This window comes from Lycium barbarum, chromosome 11, assembly GCF_019175385.1.
Source record: "Lycium barbarum isolate Lr01 chromosome 11, ASM1917538v2, whole genome shotgun sequence".
Lineage (NCBI taxonomy): Eukaryota > Viridiplantae > Streptophyta > Magnoliopsida > Solanales > Solanaceae > Lycium > Lycium barbarum.
In genome coordinates, this window is record NC_083347.1 from 115,496,708 (window position 1) to 115,523,081 (window position 26,374).

The 26,374-nt window shown below is 38.4% G+C and overlaps 1 pseudogene; it reads right to left on the reverse strand.

Annotated features, from left to right (window-relative positions):
* On the reverse strand, positions 1–25,947 carry LOC132617452 (protein LEAD-SENSITIVE 1-like; annotated as a pseudogene).
* Positions 25,948–26,374: the final 427 nt, after the last annotated feature.

Here is a 26,374-nt window from a genome sequence, read left to right on the forward strand (position 1 = left end):
AGTAATTACTGGTAATACTAACATTGTGGTGGAATAGTAAGTACTGTTCCATCCGTAACCAAAAGTTTGTGTCCTAGATATGGAGTCGCCTTTGCTAAGCGCTTTACCCCCAAAGTGGGACTTCCAGAAGTGAGTCGCCCCCAAAAACGAGTACCTAACACTGGATGGGAACTTTTTAATAAATACTGATTACACCAAATGATACACCTGCAAAGTGTTTGATAAGTTTTTTTTGAAGATAGATGCCAATAGAGAGGAAAAAATTACAGCAAAGAGTTTGACAATTAAGTGGCATCTCACGAATGATAAGAATATTGAGGTATAGCGTATATATCACATGTAGTTCATGTCAACAAGTCTTGCCTAAAATACATTAAAAATTTGGCCCCAAGAAACCATCTTGATGAGTAATGCAGGTTCAGATCAGACACTTAGAAGTCGATTGCGCGAAACAAGCCTATCTGCAGGTATTTTCATCACATCCCTGCGAACTCCGATATCAGAAAAAAACCTGTTGGCACAGTAAATTCCCCAGCCAACAGCTGCAAGACCGGTAGTAGGCATGAGGCGCACCGGTGCTGAAGCTAGTTCACTAGCTGCTGCAGCGAACGACGTTGCCTAACCACTGCGCCCTATGCCACCTGTCCTGAAGTACAGATAACCAGTCTTGCAGTAGATCGCGAAATCCTCACAGTTGTTCTTGAAAAGGTTATAGTTTCCAAAACCGTTATTGAGAAGAGTTTCGGCACGGTGGAGGACATCCTCGCAGGGATCCGAACGGGCAAAAGTGCACGTTCCTCGAACTTGGGCAACAAAGAGTCCTGGTGAGGCACCATAACGAAAACGGTATAGTTTACCACCAGAGAGGAAGCATTGCAGGCATGAAGAGATGACGTCGTCGTTCCTTGGATGATCACCACATCTTGGACATTCGGATTCAGAGCGACGAGAGGGAGATGAGCTGAAGATGACACGATCGATGAATGTTCCTGTTCCTCTCTCCCGACCAGCTGCCGGGGTGAAATGGATCACTATCCCATCACCAATATATATTCCTGATCATGTTGAAAAGAAGATATGTCAGTTAACATGCCACATATGTACTTGCTGATTGCGTGATCACTTTATCTCAAAGTTTAAATTATGGTAAAAACAAAATACAAACTTCATTTATTAATTATTAAGGGGCGTGCAAAGTAAAAAATGGACTAGTAAAAATGAACCGAAGGAATATTACTATGAAAAGGACACAAAAGCTAGTTTATCGTGTGAGCGCAAACGATCCATCCCACACAAATGTAGGATTGTAACAACAAAAGTAGATCGTCAGACACAATTTCAACAGAACTAGGGGTGTGTTTGGTATAACGGAAGATGTCCTCTAAACAACGTTTTCCTAATTTTTCTAGTTTGGTTGCACTAAAGATCTTGAAAATGTTTTCCTCAAAATAGGAAAAAATATTTTCCATAATAATTTGAGGGAAAACATTTTCCCAATTAATAAAAACATACCAATGCATTAATAGTACTAGTTCAAAAAAAAAAATAAAAAAAATCACCAATGCATTCTCCAACCCACCCGCACGCCCCACCACCCTTAACCCACCCTCACAACACCCCCAAACCAACCTCCACCCCCACCCCACCTCAAACCACCTCGTCCCCGCTCCACCCACTACCCTGCCCCAAAACCACCCCCACGCTTCACCACCCACCCCCACTGTTACACCTCGAAATTTTTTTCGTTCATGCACAGTGAATTGACTGACGAAGGGCATGATGCATACGATGTTTTGATAAGTAATAAATAATATTTAATGATTCTAAATGAGAGTTCAGAGACATTGAGGTAGGAGACGAAAGTTGTTAAGTAAAGCAAGGTATATGTGGTGTGTTGGGCAAGAATTTCGAGTAACGAATTAGTGATGACTTAATGACATTTTGGAGAAGAATTATAATGTCCCTTATATTGGTAATTAAGTTTCAATTAAGTTTCAAGAAAGACCCATGAACCAAATATGGGCATAGGCCATCCGAAAGGGCGAGTTAAGGAAACATTTTCGGATGATCTGGTTCGGAGGGGCCAAAACACTATTATAAAGTTGGAATTTGGGAAACCACCAAGAATGAAAGTTGTAGATAATTGAAAGAGCTTTCCAACCATAGGTCGTGGGCCCTCACAGCATAGCAAGATCAAAAGTTATGGCCATTCTATGACAGACAGTTTGGCGCACTTTGCGGTGCAACATGCGGACCGCAAACACGACATGCAACCACGCAGTTCCACCGCAATGTGTGCCAGTGAGAGTTGGTTAGCTGGCATGCTTTGCGACACGACATGCGACTCGCAGAGCATGCTTTGCGTCTCGCAAAGCGTGCCGCATGTTGTGTCGGTCCAGAATTTTCTGGACCACTTTAAATATACCCAACTCGTCCAAAATCATATTTTTTTCATCATTTTGGCCAAGAAACCCTCTAGAACCCTCTCTAACATTCATCCACACGAAAATTCAAGGGAAATCCATGATCAATAACACAAAATCCATGAATCAAAGTGTATGAAACCCAAGTAAAGTTCATCTTCCTCAAGGAAAACCAAGAGAGAGAAAATAGAGTTTTGGTGCTAGAAGGGAAACTCCACTCAAGGCTTGTTCAACCATCATCCAAGGTAAGTTTCATGACCATTACATGTTGTTTAAGGTATTGGAAGGTTAAAGTACCCGACTTGTAGAGAAGCATAACAAATGGGTCATTCAAGAGTGAATAGTGTCATGCTTGAATGGTAGTTGAATTGAATCATGAATGTTAGTGTGTTGTGAGTATGAATACGTTATAAATGATATATAGGCCATGATATAAGTGTGATACGGGGGAAAATACGATAGCGAACCTATAACCATAAATGTGAAGAAATTGGAGAGAAATGGTAGATTTTGCCTAAAGTATATAAATGATGATTGTTGCTTGCGATATTGTGAGTTGTGTTGTAGATGTTTGGGAGTTGATATGAAACAAGGGAAAAGTAGTATAAACAAAGGAAGTGCTGCCCAATTTTCTCTAGAATTAGTAGTGCGTTCTTATGGTTGATTGACTAATGTTAGTACGAATCGTCTTTTGAAGGTAGAGACGCGACATTGAAGGAGAATAAGCGAACGCTAGATTGCTTAAACAAGAAAGGTATGTGAGGCTTAAATCTTCTTCCAAAAAGGCATGAATCCTTCAAGTTTTCCAAAAATCCCTCTATAAGAGGAAGCTTATGAGTTCTTCTATATATTGAATCACCTATGAGCATGATAGTGATGATAACGAGTTAGAGTATAGAGATTCGGGAAATTGTGACACGATGTTCCTACGATGCTAATGATGTTATTATTGCTAACACTCGCCTTATGCTTTATTTCCTTCAAGGCGAGGCAAGATACTCATAAAGGTCCATAATACACTCGGGGGTTCACGACCTTACGTCACCCCGACATAGTGTGGTTGTCTCAAAGCCTAACGTGTGCTCTTAATACTAATGTATGCTATGACAATAAGATAATGAATAATGCTAACTTGTAATATAACTATGGGATACATGGAACACTAAGAAATGATAACATAATGTTATGACATGAGATGTGTAATGGTATTGTGTTATGATTGCTTTATGATGATAAGATTCCACCGCGCCTATATGGCCGGGCATGTCACCGCTAATGCGGGTTGCGTATGATTCCACCGCGCCTATATGGCCGGGCATGTCACCGCTAATGCTGGCTGCGATGTTACACCGAGCCTAGAGGGTCAGGCATGATCACCACTAGTGGGCGGCATATGAGGGTTACCCGGACGCGGGTGACGAAACAGATTATGATGTGATGACGCATATGATGATATACGTGATGATGTATGGGATGTGACAACATGTATATTATGATTATGTCAAATGTGAAATATGAAAGTAATACGATTGTCTATGACACTTGTGCAGGTTGTATCCTTGTCTCATGACCCATGATCTCTCTATTCTGTTTGTTTATTTCATTCCTGCCTTACATACTCATGTCACACCCAAATCCCGATAGGGCGTGACGGGCACCCGACCCTTACTTAGAGCCGAGCGAACCCGCTGGATCTCGTTATACTCATAGTCCTTAAGTCATGAACTGAAATGTATAGTGAAATCTTTTAACAAAAACATTCTTTACGTCTTTATCAAATCAAGCAAAATCTATAATCATATGAAATTTATAACATAATACATAATGATGCATCTACTTAAATAGCCGCTTACAAGAATGACATACTATATACGTGACTCTGTCTGCAAAGTCTCTAACATAAATCATTATACCATGACATGGGTACTCTGACTCGGCAACACTTCGGAAAGAAATGGAGCTCGCCAATCCAGCTGGAACATCTTCTAGCAATATCCTTTACTAATCTGTATACACCTGTGTGGCATGAAACGCAGCGCCCGCAAGAAAGGGCGTCAGTACGAATAATGTACTAAGTATGTAAGGCATGAGTAACAACATAACATAGATATGAAAAGTAACAAGGAATAAGAAAAATAACCTGTACATCTGAATGCCTCATAGGGCGGATGTCATGCATGCTTAGCCTTTTTAAAAAAACATTTTTTATACATACATATATATATAGTAACATGCCAGGCCATTAAGGCACGGTGTCATATATAATATCATGCCCGGCCATCAAGGCTCGGTGTTATCATCATTAGCCTGCGTCCAGGCCTCCCGCATCCGAGGCAATATCATAACATGCCCACTGCAGTGGTGTGCACATCTACGTGCCAGCCCGGCCGACTATAGCGCGGCGCGGTGTGAGAAAATACATACATACATATACATATAAAGCATGCATAAGAGCCCAATCAAAAGCCACAACTGTATCGGAGTAACGTAAGGTCAGTAGCCTCCGATTATATTATGGAATACTCATCGTCGCTTTGTCTCACCTTGAAAGAATAATGATTTTAAGGTGAGACTATCGATGAAGATTAGAATTAGGAGAAACATAGAATAGGATCATAAATCTCATATGGCATCAAGTCATGTATCTTTGGAATCTTAAAAGAAATAGTCATCATCCATGAATAAAATTGAGAAATCAAGAAGTGGCTCAACATTCTTATATCGTCATGGAAATCGTAAACTTGGAACCTTTAGTCATGACATCCTTCTCATCATAGTCATCATAATAATATTCTCACTTTTGACATCATCGCTGTCATTGAAAAATATATCCTTCGTCGTTATCATAAGAACTCACATAATCACAACCTTTGGTTTTGGAAAATAGGAGTACTTAGGAAAACATTTATGGAATATCAAGAAGGAAATCATAACTTGGAATCTGGGACATTTAACTTTTGATGACAAGGAAAATATGGTAACATTTATGAAATCATAACCTAGAGATCATGCCTTTGAAAGAAAAGGGCGAGCCTTAACATACCTGGAAGATAATTCTCGACTTTCAACTTACTTCATATCTTGCAATTCACTGGCGATTATTCATAGCCTCGTAATCTACATATACAACCATTCATAATATTATTAGAATCATCATCATACGCTCGTCTCGAAACTTTAATTAAAATCGCTTTTAGATTCTGTCGAAATTCGGGCAGCATTTCCCCTGTTTATATGCCTCGCCCGAAATTCCAATTCAATAACCAACAACATCAACAACAATACCAATAGTAGTGTTGACACCCAATTTTGTCCCTCCTTTATTTCAATTTATTTCCTGGAGCTTCTAAATTTACTAACGAGCTAAATACTTTATTTTATTTTTTATTGCTACTACTATTAATATCGCTACTTTCATTTTCAACATTACAAGTATTACTTTATCACAAATTTTAAATGTTCGTCATTGTTTCATTTTCGATTTTGGACTCGTTAAATTAATTACAAGACAACACTTTGTTAAATCCTTATTTTGTTTTCTACATATTAATCATTAATTATCACATATTATATACTGTACTAGTTATTAAATTAGAAACCCAAAACACAATTTAAATAAAGGAGGAAGGACCATATTTTCAGCCAAATAAATGGCTCAAACGACTGAGCCCAATCAGTAAGAAGGCTAAATTATATCAGCCCACATTTAAATTAATCGACCTGCCCAAATAATTCCCTACCCGGTCCAACACCATTTCTACCCGACCCGGTCCAACTATCCCCTTTAACAAAAATGAAACCCTAGGGTTCATCTTTTTCCTTCAGCCGCCCCTTTTTTTTCTCCTCTCCCCCTCTCTCACGATCTCTCCCACTCACCTCTGTTCCCCACGCCTGTCCCCCGCTCCTTCGTCTCTCTTATACGCTCCTCTCTCTCCTCATATTTTTCTATAAAAGGAGGACTGATCTTGAAAAAAAGAGAAAAAAAAGGGAAACGAATCTCCACTCTCTGTTTTTCTTATTTTCGGGTTCGATCCATCAAAAAGAATAGATCAAAAAGATCCTTAGCATTTTAAACTGGCATACTAAACTTTAAGATTGCTAAAAAAAACATCTCGTTCTGTCCCGATGAACTTTAGCCGCGACCAACAATTACTCTATTTTCATTTTTTGTTTTGAAACGTTAGTTACTTTAATCGGGTTCGGGTTCGTTCGAGTTCGAGCATAGATTCGAGACCCCGACGCCTCAGTTCATTGCACCCAACAAAGACCTCCGCGTACGAGTCCGAGGGACTCTTCATCTCCCGCATTCGGCGTTGGGCGAAGGCCCAACAACGTAACTCCTCCTGTGTCAGCCCAATCCGCAGCCAAACAAGAAAATAAAATCTGGGCTGAAGCCCAACAGTAGTAGACAACAACCTTCCTAAATGGGTTGAGTCCATTTACATTACATCTACTCCTCTATTTTATTTTGTGCACATTTAATGTGTATTGTATGGTTAACATTTTTGTTTGTTAATTTAGATGAACCTTAGTGACATTAAGGGGTTTAGTTTAGTAATGGGTAGTTAATTCAACAAATTACATTCTCTTCTATTTATGTTCTAAACTATTTATAGTATCTATAACATTTATTTGGAATAATTGATTTTCAAATAGCATGCCTACACATTCTTGGGTTAAAGGAATCATTTTTCGTCTTAGGATTTTCAAAACATCACAAAATATACACTAATGTTAGCTTATTTTGAGAAATAAAAAAGGCAAGCCAGTTCTGTGGATAACTTCTTCACTTTAGCTCTTTTTCAATGCTTGAAATATATCTTTGTTAAAACAATCCTTACACAATATATATTGAACTATTAGTCTTTTGTAAGTCTTACTTTTAAATAACACTTAAAATCTCCTTTTATACAAATTATTATTTTCTACGAGTCCTATTTTAAATAGCATTCTTACCTGGCTATTTACCACTTTAGTTATATTTACAAAGCCATGTTCTTTTTTATAATACTATATTTACACTTAGCCTAACTAATCGTAAGTCCGGTCGGTTAACCATTGTTAATGGGTCTTAAAGAGTGCCTAATACCTTCCCTTTAGACTAATTGAACCCTTACCTAGAATCTTATGTTTCGTAGAGTTTAAACAGAGTTAACTTTAAAATAAATTTAATAAACTTTAGGTGTCCTAATTCACCATAAATAATTAGGTGGCGACTCCTCAACTTTAATGAACTCCTTAAAATAAGCAAAAACAGGAATCACCAATATGTTGTACTTCTAATTTAACCCGGTTAAAATGGGGTATAACAACTTGGCGACTCTGCTGGGGAACACTTAGGTTCTAACCATAACAGACTTAGTTTTAATTAGACTTTGTGTGCTTGTTTTAATTACTTTATTTGTTATTTTCACATGCTATTAATTGTTTGTTTGTTATAAACTGTTTACGTGTTACTGCTTTGATAAACTGTCATTCCGTTTCATTTTCCTCCACTCCTGGAAAATTCACATAAATTCACACACTCAAAGCGTTTTCGCGGTTCTCGGCTGTGCACTACTAAAATCACCCTTTAGTTGGATTGATCTTGTGGATTTAGTCGATTGGCGGTGCAGTCGACAGCCACAGACTTTTCACTCCCAAGTTGTCCACTTGGGGGAACCTTGTGTCATAGGAAGCCAACTCTTAGTCAGCCTAAGATAGAGCTAAACCAACACCTTTATTAGGAGCATACATTTCATGACCTAGGAGGCTTAATACCCTTAGTGTATTAAACCCATTAGTTGACTTTACCCAGACGTCCAAGCGGGTTCACGACCCCGAGTGACACTAATCATACTTTATGTGCATGTTTGAAGGATAATTGTGCCTAAATATTGACTATTTGCTCTAATTAATTAAACTTTAGGAGGGAGGGAATAACTAACGTCTCTATGACAGGTATGAATTTGCATTGGAGTACAACAAATGACGAAGATCAAGGACTTCACAAAACGGAGCTGAAATTTAGACATAGGAAATTGTATTTACTTTACTTAGATTAGGAAACACTTCATGTTGTATTCAATTGACATGTAATAAATATTACACTACTTTTGTACTTTATTTTGGGGAAATAGAATTTGTTTAATTAATCAAAGCAACGGGATGACGTATTACGGCACACTTTACCCTTCAAACAAACGTTAGGCCTACCTCTGACACAAAGAGGTCACATGCATATTAGGACGCGTTATAATCGTTTACATTTGTTTGACAACTTGTTTGACTTTATTTGATGAATTATTTGCTACATGACTTACTTGACTCTATGTGATCATGACTTTACCTAGATATGTTGTGAGACTGACATCATTTGCACTATTGTGTTTCTTTTTATTTTTATTCCCAAAAGAGTTGATTCGTGTTGACACTCGATGGCCGACCATCCTTACCTCACAAGGTCAAAGACGTCATCGTTACCTGAACGTAGTTGGGTTGTTCAAGGAAATGAAATTGCTATGTCTGATCCGGCCGCATCTATTTCAACTGGTGTGGAAAACATCGTGATCTCTAGTGATCCCCCCGAGACTTCCGAACACGGAACTACTATTCAACGTGATGAACAAATCGCCCGCCTGACTCAAGAGATTGAGGATCTACGTGGAGAACTGAATCGGGTTAGGGACTTGACCAATTTATCCATCACACTCCAAAGTCCGCCTCCTGAACCCAGAACTGTCGCACCAAATCCACCTCCTCTTCTATCATTCGAATCTCCAGTCCCTGAACATTTCCCTCCACAAAATAACGCGCCTACCAACAACAACTTACTTCCAATCACCCCCGAAAATCCACCAAATCCATCATCTGTCTATACCCCTCCACAAAGTCAACCACCCACCTACACTACCTATGCTACTCCTAATCCACTACCCGTCAACCCACAAAGTCAATCGCTAGTTCACATTCCCTATGTTCCTTTGCCCACCAACACTAATCCACCACCTACAACTACTCCTCTAAACCCACCAAATCAACCACCTACAAATGGAAAAAGAAGCAAATGCAAGGCGGATGATATGTTGCTAAAAGAGATCCACAGTCTTAAAGAAGCAATGAGAAACCTTCAAGTTGTTAGGGGAACTAAGAGTGTAGAATACGAGGATCTTTGTGTTCAGCCTGACGTTGATTTACCCGTAGGCTACAAACCGCCGAAATTTGATACATTCAATGGAACAGGCGATCCTCATACACACTTAAGGGCTTATTGTGACAAACTGGTTGGAGTAGGTAGGGACCAGAACATAAGGATGAAGCTCTTCATAAGAAGCTTATCTGATGAGGCTGTTACTTGGTATACACAACAAGACGTCCGTAAATGGCATGGTTGGAGTGACATGGCGCAAGACTTTGTGGACAGATTCAGTTTTAACACCAATATCACACCAGATAGAGTCTACATGACTAAGTTAACCAAGAAGTCAACTGAGACGTTCCATGAATATGCGTTACGTTGGAGGTCAGAAGCAGCCAGGGTTCAACCTCCGATGAATTATAAAGAAATGACTGCTACCTTCATTGAATGCCAGGCTGGCGTATTTTATGAGAAAATGATAGGTATGATGGGACAAAAATTCACAGAAGTTGTCCGAATGGGAGAAGCCTTGGAAGAAGGAATCAAATCAGGAAAAATTCAGGATCTTACTGCTTTGCAAGCAGTAAACAAAGCTATTCAATCTGGTTCTATCAGCGGGGTTAAAAGGAAGAAAGAAGATGTCGCTGCAGTCATGAACATCCAAGGGCATAAGCCGAGCCAAGCCATTACATACTTTAACTACCCACAACAACCTTTCTACCCTTACCACTACACTGAACCCTACCAAGTTCCACTATCTCCTTACCCTGTCTACAATGCCCAAGCAAATTACTACCAACCCCGAGCACCTCCACATCAAAACCCACATCCATATCAACCCGTCCAAGCTCCAACTTACCAAAATCGACCACATGCCAAACCTAAAGCTCGTCCAAACCCTGACACCAAAAACACCCGTAATTACACTCGATTCGCTGAACCCTTGGCTCAATTGTTTGAAAGAATGAAAGCAGCAGGCGTGATACAACCGATTGAAGGGAAAATTCCCGATCCTATTCCAAAATGGAGTGATGGCTCCAAGCGTTGTGCATATCATTCTGCAGTTGCTGGGCATGCACAACACTGAGGATTGTTATGGGCTTAAAAAAAATCGAAGCCTTGATCAAGGAAGGAGCGATCCAGCTCACTGGAGCTAGGCCCAATGTGGACAACAATCCTTTACCTGCTCACGAAGATGCCAAGGTAAGGATTTGAAAAAAGCCATTGCGTCAATCAGAAAGGTGGAAAGAGGCATGTCATCAAGTTTTGTCGCTCCCGTGGGAACAATCCAAAGACAAACACACATGAAGATTACTGCTACAACTAATCACAATACCGAGACATCGACCATACGGGGTGTCGAACTAGGAGAGACTCTGAAGAATTGGACTTGTACTCCATCCCTGATTCGCCGGGAGTCTTGGTAGTTTGAACGTGTAGTGAACTTGTTTTTTAAATTGAGGCTTGAATCACGCGCAAAATTTTTGTTGCTTTGCTTCATCTTTTGGAAGCTTAATTGCAAATATATGAATGTATTTCTGATTTTCCTTAATCATCTATTATTGTTATTTTCTACTTTACTTATCAAATCTGCCAACTCTATGGTTGTGAAATAAGATGAACGAATAACATACGTCTCGAGAGAGTAACAAAGAAAAACAAGAGGACAAAACAAGATCCCACTCGGAAGAAATTGAAATAGCCGATAGACAATGACACAAGCATGAAAGCTATCAGTCAGGAAGAAATCGAGGACAACATTAGGTTAGACAACCTAGTTTGCAACCTTTCCTTTAATGCATACGAACTACGCTGACCTGATTCCCTCGGCGGGATACGTAGGCAGCCCACATAGGGTTCGGTTGCATTATAATAGAAAATCCAAAAATCCTTGTGTAAGGAGAACAACACATGCATGATTCCCTCAGCGGGATTCACAGACTATCAACATACGGACTGTCGTATTTAGTTAGAAATCCAACAAACCTTTAGCCATTTACATAATAGAACTACGCTGACCTGATTTCCTTGGTGGGATACGTAGGCAATCCACATCGGGTTCGGTCCCTTTATTAAATCCTCAAATCATTTTTATATACCTCACGAACTACGTTCGGACCTGATTCCTTTGGAGGGATACGTAGGCAACCTATGCAAGGTTCGGTCACACCACAACATAAGTTTAGTACACCCTTCTGAGTCCAAAACTGGGGCATATTTTGAAAAAATATAGACAAAAGAATGGTGGGACATCAACAAAGATTTAAGGCTATCAGACAGAAATTATTATAGACAAATGACGTTTCAGAAGTGTCACAATCCAAAGTTGGCAGAAATATTACAACTTATATACACATATATCTTTCCTTACATACTTATACTTACATATATGTCTTTCCTTATATACATATACTTACATATATATCTTTCCTGATATATATACTTACATTTACACTTTTCAAATATGAAACACTTTCTTTCAATCATTTTCACTACTGTTCATCTACCGAGGTTTGAACGGAGATCACAAAATCCAAACAAACAAGGCGAATGGAACGCCTCCAACATCAAGCTTCGAGTCGACGCGAATCAACTTCCCCCTTCCAAACTAAGAATTTTTCTTTGAGTGCAGGAATTAAAAGGCCGCGAGACCAACAATCAAGTCTATCAATCACTGCCAAAAAACATCATTTGGCCCATTATGGCCTCGCCTTAAAAGCCAAACGGCTTTATTTCTAACTTTATCTTTAGTTTTATCACAATAACTTTATGACTTTATTAACAGATACACTTGTTTTGTAGGTTGTCGAGATTGAAGGCGAATTAAGTCAAGATTACACCGAAAACGTCATCAACATCATTAGCCGAACAGCTACACTATCACTTTATTTTATCAATTACTTTTACTTTACCTACTTTAACGACTTTATCCTGAACTTTACAGGAATTGTCATCAAGTCTCCGAAAACAACCGGAGACATCATTTACATTTTATCCTGAACTTTACAGGATTTGCATCAAGTCTTCGAAAACAACCGGAGACATCATTTACATTTTATCCTGAACTTTATAGGATTTACATCAAGTCTCCGAAAACAACCGGAGACATCATTTACATTTTATCCTAAACTTTACAGGATTTGCATCAAGTCTTCGAAAACAACTGGAGACATTATCCTGAACTTTACAGGGTTTGCATCAAGTCTCCGAAAACAACCGGAGATATCGTTAACATTTTATCCTGAACTTTACAGGATTTGCATCAAGTCTTCGAAAACAACCGGAGACATTATCCTGAACTTTAGAGGGTTTGCATCATAACTCCGAAAACAACCGGAGACATCATTTACATTTTTATCCTGAACTTTACAGGATTGCATCGAGTTTCCGAAAACAACCGGAAACATTAACCTGAACTTTACAGGGATCTTTATCATTCACTTTACCTACTTTAACCACTTCACCCTGAACTTTACAGGAATCAACATCAAGTCTCCGAAGACAACCGGAGGCATCATTCGGCTATACAGCCTTATATGCATAAGCCAGACGGATACACTATGACTTTATTCTCTACTTTATCATTCACTTTACCACCTTTAAAGACTTTACCCTGAACTTTATAGGAATTATCATTGAGCCTCCGAAGACAACCGGAGACATCATCCACTTTACGACTTTACCCCGGACTTTACAGGAATCTTCATCAAGTCTCCGAAGACAACCGGAGGAATTATCATTGAGCCTCCGAAGGCAACCAGAGACATCATTCACTTTACGACTTTACCCCGAACTTTACGGGAATCTTTATCAAATCTCCGAAGACAACTGGAGATATCATATCATCGAGTCCCGAAAACAACCGGAGACATCACATGGCTACACGGCCTCATCTGCATAAGCTAAACGGCTACACTTTTACTTTACTCTTTACTTTATCACTTCACTTCATCATCTAATTTACCTAATTTAACGACTTTACCCTAAATTCCGCAGACATCATTTATCATCGAGTCCCGGAAGGCAGTCGGAGGCCTTATCACTATCATCTTCAAACGGCAACTAGAGATATTATTACATCTTTAGCATAAACATCACGCATTCATTCAAGTCCCTGAAGACAACCAGAGACAACAGTTGGACACACGACCTCATTATAAGCCACACGGCTTCATCTTCAATCCCACACTCATATCTATTATCATAAATTTTGTACTTTCAACTTTATCCCAGACTTTATTACTAATTTTGACATGAATTTCAATTTTGACAGAAAATACAATCTACATGCAGAGACACAGCGCAACGTGGAACTTTATCTTACGCAGTGAACTGGGGCAAATACGCTGAAGAGGAATATCAAACTCATAAGCAAAGGTCACGAATCTACTCTCGAACTAGACTCCTCCTACGTCCACAAACATGTGATACGTAGGTTACCCAAAAATATTCTTTCATATACACTGCTAAGACTTTATTCAATCAACGCTTTTCACAATCTCGTATCCTTTTCTATATCCAGTGTCTCTATAACTCAACACTGGGGCATTTTGGAGAATTTACATCGTGTCTAGTAGAGTCCTACTTATGGGTGTATTGTGCACCACATTTATAATTCGAAGGCTATAAACATACGGTCCATTCTCAAACACTGTCGTCATCTGTCTTCGACCCGCGAGGATACAAATGACATCTCATCCAGCATCTTTTCAAATCATTAACACCTCTCAATACTCCGTTAATCTTCGCTTCCCAACATCCTAATATCACCATAATTCCTTCTGCCCTCATAATATTTTCCACCAATTCTCCTAACCCATATTTGTTCAAGTTCGTATTTGTTGGTCGGAACAAAATTGGCTACTACGTCAACTTCTTCGCCCGAAAACTCTTACATCGTCTCCGGTCGAAGAGGGACATCTGTTGACACCCAATTTTGTCCCTCCATTATTTCAATTTATTTCCTGGAGCTTCTAAATTTACTGACGAGCTAAATACTTTATTCTATTTTTTATTGCTACTACTATTAATATTGCTACTTTCATTTTCAACATTACAAGTATTACTTTATCACAAATTTTAAATGTTCGTCATTATTTCATTTTCGAGTTTGGACTCGTTAAATTAATTACAAGATAACACTTTGTTAAATCCTTATTTTTTTTCTACATATTAATCATTAATTATCACATAGTATATACTGTACTAGTTATTAAATTAGAAACCCAAAAAATAATTTAAATAAAGGAGGAAGGACCATATTTTCAGCCAAATAAATGGCTCAAACGACTAAGCCCAATCAGTATGAAGGCTAAATTATATCAGCCCACATTTAAATTAATCGACCAGCCCAAATAATTCCCTACCCAGTCCAACACCGTTTCTACCCGACCCGGTCCAACTATCCCCTTTAACAAAAATGAAACCCTAGGGTTCATCTTTTTCCTTCAGCCGCCCCTTTTCTTTCTCCTCTCCCTCTCTCTCACGATCTCTCCCACTCACCTCTGTTCCCCACGCCTGTCCCCCGCTCATTCGTCTCTCTCATACGCTCCTCTCTCTCCTCATATTTTTCTATAAAAGGAGGACTGATCTTGAAAAAAGGGGAACGAATCTCCACTCTCTGTTTTTCTTATTATCGGGTTCGATCCATCAAAAAGAATAGATCAAAAAGATCCTTAGCATTTTTAAACTGGCATTCTAAACTTTAAGATTGCTAAAAAAAACATCTCGTTCTGTCCCGGTGAACTTTAGCCGCGACCAACAATTACTCTATTTTCATTTTTTTTTTTGAAACTTTAGTTACTTTAATCGGGTTCGGGTTCGTTCGAGTTCGAGCATAGATTTGAGACCCCGACGCCTCAGTTCATTGCACCCAACAAAGACCTCCGCCTACGAGTCCGAGGGACTCTTCATCTCCCGCATTCGGCGTTGGGCGAAGGCCCAACAACGTAACTCCTCCTGTGTCAGCCCAATCCGCAGCCAAACAAGAAAATAAAATCTGGGCCGAAGCCCAACAGTAGTAGATATCAGCCTTCCTAAATGGGCTGAGTCCATTTACATTACATCTACTCCTCTATTTTATTTTGTACGCATTTAATGTGTATTGTATGACTAACATTTTTATTTGTTAATTTAGATGAACCTTAGTGACATTAAGGGGTTTAGTTTAGTAATGGGTAGTTAATTCCACAAATTACATTCTCTTCTATTTATGTTCTAAACTATTTATAGTATCTATAACATTTATTTGGAATAATTGATTTTCAAATAGCATGCCTACACATTCTTGGGTTAAAGGAATCATTTTTCATCTTAGGATTTTCAAAACATCACAAAATATACACTAATGTTAGCTTATTTTGAGAAATAAAAAAGGCAAGCCAGTTCTGTGGATAACTTCTTCACTTTAGCTCTTTTTCAATGCTTGAAACATATATTTGTTAAAACAATCCTTACATAGTCTATATTGAACTATTAGTCTTTTGTAAGTCTTACTTTTAAATAGCACTTAAAATCTCCTTTTATACAAATTATTATTTTCTACGAGTCCTATTTTAAATAGCATTCTTACCTGGCTATTTACTACTTTATTTATATTTACAAAGCCATGTTCTTTTCTAGAATACTATATTTACACTTAGCCTAACTAATCGTAAGTCCGGTCGGTTAACCATTGTTAATGGGTCTTAAAGGGTGCCTAATACCTTCTCTTTAGACTAATTGAACCCTTACCTAGAATCTTAAGTTTCGCAGAGTTTAAACAGAGTTAACTTTAAAATAACTTTAATAAACTTTAGGTGTCCTAATTCACCATAAATAATTAGATGGCGACTCCTCAACTTTAATGAACTCCTTAAAATAAGCAAAAACAGGAATCACCAATATGTTGTACTTCTAATTTAACCCGGTTAAAATGGGGTATAACAAGTAGTAATATCATTTCCAACACCAACATATGCTATAAAACATCCCACACACCGTTTTCCCATTTTCTCAACCAACCAATTTGCGATACGACTAATTAATAACTTTATTTTCGTAAAGAAGTCGAAATTAATACCAACAACATCTTCAACATCCTACAAAATAAATACATATACTTTTTATCCAAATTTCTCTTCAAGCCCAAATCCATAATTTGACAACACCAACAAACGAATTTATCACACTATTCTTTCCGTTCTAATCCGTTAAAACACCGAATAAGCTTGTTAACAATGAAAAAGAACCTTAATCTTACCTCAAGTGTGCAGCCACCACGTCCACCCTCTTCTTCTTAGTTGATTCTTAGCTCAAATTGAAGGCAACACAGCGTAGAACATTTTTCTCTTCATGGGCTTTGGGATTCGGGGCTCAGATTTTGGTTAAAATTGGTTTTTCTTCTCTCCAAGGCTCTTGTCTCTCTTTCTTTCCAGAATTTTCTGGTGTTCTTGTCTGAAAATGAGGAGAAAGGGCTGAAATTTCACTTAAATAGGCATGGGTCATGGCCTAACCCGGTTGGGCTCGGATTGGGCCTAGCCCACTGACCTTTCTGACTTAAAACGTTTGTCTTTCCTTTTCTCGAGGTCACCTATGGACCCACTACCTATGGTTGGAAATATATTCAATTATCTACAACTTTCATGCCGGGAGTTTTCCCAAATTCTAAACGGATAATACCGTTTTGGCCCCCCGAAGTCAGATCACCCGAAAACGTTTGCTTAAATTGTCCTTTTGGAGGGCTTACACCCATTTTTGGCTTATGGGTCCTTCTTAGGACTTGGTAAACTTCACATGTACTACCCATATATCTCTTCATATGTCCTTTATAAAATCCCGACATGTGGGCCCCACCTTAACTCGTGGTTACGAGGGCTATTATCAGGTAACTTGTTAACTGATTTATTCCATACGATCCCCAAATGTCACATGTATACTCTTATACGCAGATAATACAATATTATTCCCTAATTCTTGTATAACTCTGCTCTACCTTGGGATCGTACTAAGCCGTCGCAGTCTTGGTAACGCAAACTTTCCGGGGTGTAACATCCTTCCCCCCTTTAAAAACATTCATCCTCGAATGTTGAGGCAGAGTTCGCTCTGAGGTAGATGTCAATGTTTTTACCCGTATTTGTCAGTATTTACTTTACTTACTTGCAGTCACTTGCTCATTTAAAACTGAACTTATTCCAATTACGTAGTTTATCCTTCTTCTTTTGTGGCCAAATTTACGCTCGAACTCAAGGCCATCCCTTTTCTTATTACTTATCTGTCCACTAACTCTCCATGCTTTATTGCTTTCATTGTCTCTTCATCTTTCGTTGTTTACATCCTTGTATGCCTTTTCACCCCGTGCTTACCACATACCTTTATCCAATTTTTGATCTCATCTTCTGTCTATTCAGGAATTCTTGTTCTCTTCGAGCTCTACATATCCTTCTTACGTTTCACAGATGTCCCAAGCCTTTATCTCTTTGGAGTTGACTTATTCTTATTCCTACTTCCTTAGAGATAGCTTTAAGGCTGATCACATTTAGCATCCATGGCTTTCTATAGCCGTCAAATTAATCTTTGCGGTACTTTATCTTTAAACTAGTTTAACGCCGAAATGTCTCGCTTAATTTCTCTTTCCTTCAATTGGATTTCTGGCACTTGGCTATCTAACGACAATTCTTGTACTTATATCGAAAACATTTCAAACCTCTTATTTTCATGGTTCATTTCCTTCAATTTACGCTTAAAGTTTCTGATCCTTAGTTCGGCCAATAAATTAGGAGTGAATTCAGAAGTTCTTGCTCTCTTTTGTCTGTAACCTTCATTCATCTCCTTTTTCCAACAAGAGCCATCTTGTTACTTGTTTCACGAAGTCTCATTGTCACCCGCTTGTTCCAATCGAACGTGATATCTTTTGATCATTTCCTTTGGGGTTCTCCTTTTACTTTTAACCTTTGCCTGATTATCACTTAGTAAGCCTTTCCCATAGTTTGACGCAATTATCCGTCATTTCGGTTTATCAATCAAGCGGATCTGTTAATTCCTTAAATGTCCATCTCCTTTAGTTATATCCTTGGATTCTTTTCTTGTGATATTGTCGTCACCTACTTCCACGACTTCACCTTCCGTTGTCTTAGTTCCTTTATTTTGCAGCCCTTCATTTGTCTACTAATTGGCCACTTCCTTACGTAGCTGCGGCACTTTTCCTTGCTTGATTCTCTAGTGCTACTTCCGATTAGGCTCTTGGTATTAATCGATTTTTACATACGTACCATCTCACCTCCCTTTTAATTCCTTAGTCGAGCTGCTTAATTCCTTACAATGTCATCATAATTCCACTTATGGTAGCGCCCCAATGGCTTGTAATAGCATTTCCGTGCTAATGACTTATTATTCTCATTAATTACTTTACCTCGGATTACTCATCCAATGCATCAAAAATACATAGCCAAGAGATCTATATTCAAATGGAACTCCATTCGACCTATATAACAATCGTCAGCACCATTCCTTATACACTTGTATACAATATTTTCTTGTCATCGTTGTTATCCCTTAGCACCAGATTACATTTACAACATACTAATGATCATATCTCCGGATAATCTACTATTCAAAATATTTTCAAATCCTTGTTTGAATCTTCCTCCAATTTCTTCTCCTCTAATCTTAACACCATTACCTAATAACTCATAAGCCAGGGACTAAAATAAAATCTTTCTTAATCATAACTTCCTTTCAATACGAGTGTGCTTCCCTCTTTAAGTACTTGGCTCTCCTATACTAGCGGCTGATTGAGAATTGACGAGTTTCCATTCTTCTTCAAATATTTATCGTCGTCTCCGCACCATTTTACTAGCCATTCTATCAGGACGATTATTCATATGGTCCTATAACATATACTCTCGCAATTCAATATAAACGGTGACTTACGATTTCACGGCGCATGAGATATTTTCAAACCTCAGGTAGTACTACTGTCGTGCTATCCATAAGCATACTGTTTTTCTTTCTTTTGACGATCATTGAAACTCTTATAAGTATTTCTCTTTTAAAACTCTCATTTCCTCCAACGCCGCGATTTTTCTTTAGTAGTCCCATCTGTCCTGATACTTATCCTTGATCACTTTTAGGCCTTCTCACTTCCTCCGTTACCTTTTTGGAGTACGTCTGCTGCATATTTACTTGTAACAAAATATTTCTCTGGTACGAGTGATTCGAATCATAGTCCGGTACACCACGTATTGCATTGACAAAACTTATTTCCTCTGATTTGTTAAACCTTCATTATCCTGTTGTACCTCTGTTTCCCTGTATGTCTCCTAATATACTTGCATTTAGTCCATTTCTATTTTTTTTTTCTGTAGCACATCCTTGCTATATTAATTCCCCTCGAATTTCGACTCCTTCAAGCTGGTACATTTATTTCTCCTGTACTAGGGAGTATTCTAATTTGTCTAAGAATGTCCTCATATACCCGTAACTTTCGAGTATTGACCGTCTTTGGTAGTCAATTGGCTGAACCTAGCGATCCCTCAACTCTCGTAATCCATATAATGCCAAAGTTACCATCATCACATGGTTTGACTTATTTCTCTTTTGCTAATTGAATTCTTGTATCAAGTCGAATGTCCACACATTTTGGACACAATTCAAATCACTTCCTCCCTTCATGTCTACTAGTCCCTTAGGTTAATGAATCCATGGTGACATTAGAATTCGTTAGGCTCCTTATAGAATGCCCGACTACACCATGTTCCTCCAGCCGTAAAAGGGTGCATTACATTTATTCATACGCGTGTACCATTATTGGTCTGGTCCGGAAAAGAAAAAGATAACTGCGCAGGGTTCCGCTTTTCTTCCGCGATGCGGACGAAAAGCGGGAAGTTTTGAAGCCTTCCGCGATGCGGATGGAAAGCGCAATGCCCTGAAGCTTTCTGCGCAGAACTCTGTTTTCTTCCGCAGCGATGTTCTGAGGATGATTTTGAATGAGAAATTAAGGATATGATTCTTGGCCTTTCGAGTAACACAAGATCATAACCTCTGAATTTCTTATAGAATTCGTATCGAATCCAAAGGAATAGTCGATGGTGAGCAAAGTAATATTTCAAGAATCGATCGAATGACAAGGCATTAAGATTCGAAATATAAGGCATGGGAATGGACTGGATTGGTTATGTAACGCTCATGTTCATGTTCTAGCCGGGTTTACGCCAAAGAAGGGGGGGGGGGGGGGGAGAAACGAACACCTTACACACCTTACAATCAAGTTTGCCCTTCACCCAAGCTGTTATGTATCGAGGAATATATCATTAATCATACTTTCCTCACATTTCCATCAACTTATAAGCACTCATAGACGTCCTTTTCTTTCTTTCTTTCTTCGTTCATTTCTTATTTCCCCCTACGATAGCATATCTTGCTCGTATGTATGTTTATTTCTCGTATTTTCATCTTGAAGGTCCTCTTAGATTTCCATTGCTCTTAAAGGGGATCCTTTCCCGCTTGCCACTTAACAATATCTACTTAAAAGTTTTGTAGATCCTTCTACAAGGAGTACAAGGAGTACAAACCTATCTTAATCTCGTACATATTTATATATACTTCTAAATGTAACTTTCCCGTACTCGTTAACTTTCTTCCCGTATCAATACCTCTTTGTTACCACTCACTAGCCATTCTAATCTATAAATCATAATATTGCATTTAAGTTCCTGGTATCAACTTTCTTTATGTTTCCAATAAGTCCCATAATTGTTCCTTCAACCATGACTTACCAATGGCTGATGGTCATATTTTCTCTTTACTCTTTCTCTATAGAAATGCAAACAATTCAATTTGTAAAAATTTCGGCAGAGTTTCCTCTATAATTCTTACTACCTCATTCCTGCACACAACCCAGAAAACATATCCAATGCCTCATAGAGCAATCACAAATACCCATAAATTTTGCTCAAGTTCTTACATCAACATCTATCCATATTAATAAAACAGGAGACATACCTTTCAAATGAACAACTTCAATTTGAAGCAGTTCTCTCATAGCGGCATAATCAATCGCTTATCCATGATCAAAGCATTCAGATAGAATCCGGGATGTCTTATCCTATGATTTAGCTCTATGGCACGATCTAAGATAAGAGAGAAGGTCAATAGTTCCTAAATGCCCTACAGCCTCTTGTTTATAAGTGTGGCGCGCTTCACACCCATAAACAAGACTCTACTGGACACGACTTTGCAGAAAACCCCTAGGACGAACCGTTCTGATACCAACTTGTCACACCCCAATCCCGATAGGGCGTGACGGGCAACCGATCCTTACTTAGAGCCGAGAAAACCCACTGGATCTCGTTATACTCATAGTCCTTAAGTCATGAACTGAAATGCATAGTGAAAGCTTTTAACAAAAACATTCTTTTCGTCTTTATCAAATCAAGCAAAATCTATAATCATATGAAATTTATAACATAATACATAATGATGCATCGGCTTAAATAGCCGCTTACAAGAATGACATACTATATACGTGACTCTGTCTGCAAAGTCTCTAACATAAATCATTATACCATGACATGGGTACTCTGACTCGGCAACACTCCGGAAAGAAATGGAGCTCGCCAATCTAGCTGGAACATCTTCTAGCAATATCCTTTACTCATCTGTATACACCTGCGTGGCATGAAACGCAGCGCCCGCAAGAAAGGGCGTCAGTACGAATAATGTACTGAGTATGTAAGGCATGAGTAACAACATAACATAGATATGAAAAGTAACAAGGAATAAGAGAGATAACCTGTACATCTGAATGCCTCGTAGGGCGGATGTCATGCATGCTTAGCCTTTTTAAAAAAACATTTTTTTATACATACATATATATATAGTAACATGCCCGGCCATTAAGGCACGGTGTCATATATAATATCATGCCCGGCCATCAAGGCTCGGTGTTATCATCATTAGCCTGCGTCCAGGCCTCCCGCGTCTGGGGCAATATCACAACATGCCCACTGCAGTGGTGTGCACATCTACGTGCCTGCCCGGCCGACTATAGTGCGGCGCGGTGTGAGAAAATACATACATATATATATATAAAGCATGCATAAGATCCCAATCAAAAGCCACAACTGTATCGGAGTGACGTAAGGTCGGTAGCCTCCGATTATATTATGGAATACTCATCGTCGCTTTGTCTCACCTTGAAAGAACAATGATTTTAAAGTGAGACTATCGATGAAGAATAGAATTAGGAGAAAACATAGAATAGGATCATAAATCTCATATGGCATCAAGTCATGTATCTTTGGAATCTTAAAAGAAATAATCATCATCCATGAATAAAATTGAGAAATCAAGAAGTGGCTCAACATTCTTATATCGTCATGGAAATCGTAAACTTGGAACCTTTAGTCATGGAATCCTTCTCATCATAGTCATCATAATAATATTCTCACTTTTGACATCATCGTTGTCATTGAAAAACATATCCTTCGTCGTTATCATAAGAACTCACATAATCACAACCTTTGGTTTTGGAAAATAGGAGTACTTAGGAAAACATTTATGGAATATCAAGAAGGAAATCATGTCTTGGAATCTGGGACATTTAACTTTTGATGACAAGGAAAATATGGTAAAATTTATGAAATCATAACCTAGAGATCATGCCTTTGAAAGAAAGGGGCAAGCCTTAACATACCTGGAAGATAATTCTCGACTTTCAACTTACTTCCTATCTTGCAATTCACTAGCGATTATTCGTAGCCTCGTAATCTACATATACAACCATTCATAATATTATTAGAATCATCATCATACGCTCGTCTCGAAACTTTAATTAAAATCCCTTTTAGATTCTGTCGAAATTCGGGCAGCATTTCCCCTGTTTATATGCCTCGCCCGAAATTCCAATTCAATAACCAACAACATCAACAACAATACCAATAGTAGTAATATCATTTACAACACCAATATATGTCATAAAACAGCCCACACACCGTTTTCCCATTTTCTCAACCAACCAATTTGCGATACGACTAATAAATACCTTTATTTCTGTAAAGAAGCCGAAATTAATACCAACAACATCGCTAACAACATCTTCAACATCCTACAAAATAAATACATATACTTTTTATCCAAATTCCTCTTCAAGCCCAAATCCATAATTTGACAACACCAACAAACGAATTTATCACACTATTCTTTCCGTTCTAATCCGTTAAAACTCCGAAAAAGCTTGTTAACAATGAAAAGGAACCTTAATCTTACCTCAAGTGTGCAGCCACCACGTCCACCCTCTTCTTCTTAGTTGATTCTTAGCTCAAATTGAAGGCAACGCAGCGTAGAACATTTTTCTCTTCATGGGCTTCGGGATTCGGGGCTCAGATTTTGGTCAAAATTGGTTTTTCTTTTCTCCAAGGCTCTTCTCTCTCTCTCTCTCTTTCCAGAATTTTCTGGTGTTCTTGGTTCTGAAAAATGAGGAGAAAGGGCTGAAATTTCACTTAAATAGGCATGGGTCATGGGCCTAACCCGGTTGGGCTCGGATTGGGCCTAGCCCACTGACCTTTCTGCCTTAAAACGTTTGTATCTTCTTATCCCGAGGTCACCTATGGACCCACGACCTATGGTTGGAAAGCTATTTCAATTATCTACAACTTTAATTCTGGGAGTTTTCCCAAATTCCAAACTTATAATACCGTTTTGGCCCCTCGAAGTAAGATCACCCGAAAACGTTTTCTTAAATCGTCCTTTTGGAGGGCTTACACTCATTTTTGGTTTATGGGTCCTTCTTAGGACTTTCTCAACTTCACATGTACTACCCATATATCTTTTCATATGTCCTTTATAAAATCCCAACATGTGGGCCCCACCTTAACTCGTGGTTACGAGGGCTATTATCAGGTAACTTGTTAACTGATTTATTCCATACGATCCCTAAATGTCACATGTATACTCTTATACGCAGATAATACAATCTTCTTCCCTAATTCTTGTATAAATCTGCTCTCCCTTGGGCTCGTACTAAGCCGTCGCCAGTCTTGGTAACGCAAACTTTCCGGGGTGTAACAACTCAGTACAATATTCGTATTGACGTCCTTTTTCTTTGGACGCTGTGTTCATGCCCACAGGTAATCAGGGAGGAGATCTTGCTCCGGATTCTTAGAGGCCGCTAGCTGACTAAGAGCCCTCCATCGTCCCGGAGGTGCCTATGATGATTCTTTTGTGTACAGTTGTAGATGTCATCCCTAGAGGCTCGTAGATACTCGACGTGGGTCGTGCAGTTTCATGGCATGGTCATTATGTGCATATGTATGTATATATATATATATATATATATATATATATATATATATATATATATATATATATATATACTATATGGTATTTTTGCTAGCCTAAGGGCTTATATGTATGAAAGCATTTTGTTTCTAAATGAAAACGGTTTTTATTATAAATTGAGCATGAATCGGGTAAATGATTGTTAAATAAGCCTAAGAAGTAATAGGACGAGCGGTTCTCGGTGGTTAGTCCCGGGTACCCGTCACGACCCCTAGCCGGGTCGTGACACCCACAACCCCCATCGCCCACAACCCATCCTTAGTCCTCACAACCCCTATCCCCGACCTCCCACTCACCCACCCTACCTTCCACCACCCCCTCCCCCTAATTTTCTTTTATAAAAAATTTATGAAATATGGAAAGAAAAATTCTTAGTCCCCACCCACCCTATTTTTCTGGTTTATATGTTTTTTTTTTTTTATAAAAAAAAAAATGTTTTCCTACCCCCATCGTACCTCCCAACCTCTACTTCGTACTTACCACCACCAAAAGCTGTATTCTGAACTCAAAAATGCGTTGAATATATGTAATTGCTCTTAAAATGACATTATATTTTCCATTCGTGTACCAATCACAAGAAAATGAGTAGGAAAACCACTTATTTTTCGAGAAAACATTTTCCATCATACCAAACACACCTTAAAAATATTTTCTTGGAAAACATTTTCCGTCATACCAAACACACCTTAGATCAGGTTTCAGAGCAACATTAATTTCCAGATTCATGCTGAGTATGACAAATATGTCTACAAGTAGACGACGATTAGCTAAAATATCATTCATTAATAGCAAAGTAACCAAAGAAAAAGCAGGTAATATTTGTATGGTCAGACCCCTAAAAAAGAGAAAACAACAAATTGAAAAGAGAACTGAACTTGAAACAAACTGAAAGAGCTAGAAATGCAGACCATGATGAGCGTAAAGATAGCCGTGTCGCCATGTGTAAATGTGATCTCCGATCTCGAGCTCCTCAATCTTGATCTCGTTAAACAGAAACTTTTCCATCTTCCTTCTCCTCTCGCCCCTCACCCTCCTTTTTTTTTTTTTTCTCTCTCTCTTAAGACAAATGCCAGTAAACAAGAAAGAAGATAAATTAATACTTTTTGTAAAGGTATGATAAAATGTACTTACAGATGATTGCACGAAGCAGAATATACAATTTATTTATTTTTTACTTTAAGCTGTAATACATACACAAAGAAGAATATACGAGTATTTTCTTTAACTTTTACTGCATGCAGAAATCATTGGTTAATACCCCATTATCATTTCCATTAGTATATTAAAAGACTTTTCCACAAGACCATTCACGTTGGCCTTTAAGTCTTTCTCACTAGCTTTAGCCACTGGTGTCGACATGGTACTCAAGTGGATGCTTTTATGTGTTATGAATGAAAATAATAAATCTTCTATTTATAGAAGTCTAAAACTTCTCATCCAAGAAAATGGATAAATATGATAAAGCCCTTTTTCACAAAGAACACATTTTCTACCAAGAAATCCTTTATGAAATAAAACA